The 2,483-nt window shown below is 45.9% G+C and overlaps 1 pseudogene; it reads left to right on the top strand.

Annotated features, from left to right (window-relative positions):
- The first annotated feature begins 1,373 nt into the window (after window positions 1-1,373).
- LOC119805491 lies at window positions 1,374-1,950 on the top strand (annotated as a pseudogene).
- Window positions 1,951-2,483: the final 533 nt, after the last annotated feature.

The raw sequence follows: 2,483 nt of genomic DNA, 5'->3' as shown, positions 1-2,483 counted from the left end.
AAGCCTCGTCTTTCTGTATTACTTGTTTAGAAGAGCTTTAATTGAGCCTGGTGTGGTGCACACCTTTAATTCCAGCATTCATGAGGCAGAGGGAGATCTGTGAATTTGAGGCCAGCGTCATCTATATAGCATGCTCCAGGCCAGCCAGGCCTACATAATAAGATCTTGTTTCAAAATAAAATAACTTTGTACATATTTCAAATCTGTTTTATTCCCAGTCTAAACTATACACGAAATGTAATTTATGAATACAGGTATTATATGATGAAATTCTGGGTCCATCTGATCCAGTGAATTTAGGAAAGATGGCTTTTTGACGGTGATGCTTGGTAACTGGATAATGTTTCAATAGGAAGAATGTTTGCTTTTACCATATTGATAATAAAGATGAATGTGACTAAGGAATGTGCATACATTTGTAGCCAAATGTGTGCATTACTCTGTGTTAAGAGGACAACTTGGGTAATCTTGCAAGTATGAATGCTCTCTGGTGTACTGTTACTAAGCTCATGCCTTAGGATTAATTACAATACACAATAACATAATCAGTAAGCTAAATGACTTTGAGAGTCCTATAATGGGTATCCCTTCTCAACTGGAAGATTTGTTATAATGCCTCTATAGGTAAAATGGTTTGCTTTGCTGCATTGTTTGTATTTGATTTGTAAAAGATTTCTCTATTTTTGTTTGATGTATATGTTTTGTCTACATATATACAACGTGTGTGCTGTGCCCACAGAGGCTACAAGAGAGAGCATGGTCGCCTAGAACTGGAATTCCACTGAATGTGAGCCACCATGTGGGTGCTGAAAACTGAACCCAGATTCTAAGGAATAGCAACCAATGCTCTTAACCACTGAGGCACTGCTCTAGTCCTGGGACAATGTTTTATAAAATGGGCATATTGTAAGAGTCAAAACACTTTAATATAATGTGAAATGGCTTTGTTAGTCCACTAAATTCGGTGTGCATATCAGCCTCGGTGACTTTCTTCACCTTTAAAATTGCACTAATGAAGGTAGTCATCATTGTTGTTGAAATATGAGGTTAGTTCATATGAGTGAAGTGCTCAAGATAGTGTTTGGCACTGTGGAAAAGTTTTTTAAAATGCTATTCGCTGTTACTGTTCTTTCTCTAAAAGATAAGACACATCATAAAAACAATAGGTTGGCAGGCCGCCTCCAGGCCAAGCCTAGGGGCTCAGCATGCTGCAGCTGCCCCAGGACGTCCCAGCAGCTGCCCTTGCTGAGGAGCTTTGCAGAGTGGAGCCGGGGAGCTTACCAGAGCCAGAGGCCCAGAGCCAGCAGGCTGGCATCCGGGAGGCGGCAGCACAGAGAGGGGGCCCGAGCATGCCCATGGCCCTGGAGGCCACCATGGCTGACAGCGGCCCCGCGGGGGGCACAGCGTTGGCTCCAGGGCCCCCTGGACGGGCAATGGGAGCATGGGGCCTCAAGTCTTCTTCCAGAGCCCCCCCCCGTCCCCCACCCGGGCGGCCAGCGAAGGCCCTGGAGGGGCGCAGATGATGATGGGGGGCTCGAATGATGATGATGGGGGGGCACGGTTGATGGTGGGGGGCACGGATGATGATGGGGGGCAGGGATGATGGTAGGGGCGCGGATGATGATGAAGGGGGGGCACTGATGATGATGGCCTGGTGAGATGGCAAGGGAAGGTCACTGTCAAGTACTACTGCAAGGAGCTATGGAAGTGCCTCAACCTGGAGGAGTGGATCTTAGAACAGCTCACATGTCTCTAAGACTGCCAGGAGCAGGAGATCCCAGAACTGGAGATAGATGTGGATGAACTCTTGGACATAGAAAGCGATGACACCCAGGCTGCTAGAGTGAAGGAGCTGTTAGTTGACTGTGACAAACCCACTGAGGCCTTCATCTCTGGCCTGCTGGACAAGATCCGGGCATGCAGAAGCTGAGCACATCCCAGAAGAAGTAAGGGTCCTGACCCAGGTGACCATGGCTCCCACAGGACAATCGCTGCCCCCAACCCTGTAGCAACAGCAATACCGGGGGACCCTGTGTCCAGGCCTGGTGCCATGAGCAGGGATCACTGTGCCCCTGCCTAGGGGCCACTTCCCTTACTTCCCTTGCCCTCAGTTTTCCATTTTTGGGTTTTGTTTTTTAAATTGTTATTAAACTGATGGGACTTTTTGTGTTTTTATATTGATTCGGCGGTGCAGGCCCTTTGAAAATAAAGCTGGGATCACATGACCTTGGAGCAGCTAAAAAAAAAAAATGGCTTCCAGAACTATAGGAAACCATTAGGTCACCCATTCATTTAGGTTTTTTTCAAATTGTGCATTGAAAAGCACTAATGAGGTATAAAACCAATTTATTGGTCATAAGCTGAACATAAAGTCAAGACAAAAAATCATAGCAAATATATCCAATAATTAGAATAACTTTGTAGAAGATTTGTCTTATTGGGGCTAGAGAGAAAGTTAAGTGCGTAAGAGCACTGACTGATCT

Source organism: Arvicola amphibius, chromosome X (genome assembly GCF_903992535.2).
Source record: "Arvicola amphibius chromosome X, mArvAmp1.2, whole genome shotgun sequence".
Lineage (NCBI taxonomy): Eukaryota > Metazoa > Chordata > Mammalia > Rodentia > Cricetidae > Arvicola > Arvicola amphibius.
This window is presented reverse-complemented; position numbering and strand designations above follow the sequence as displayed.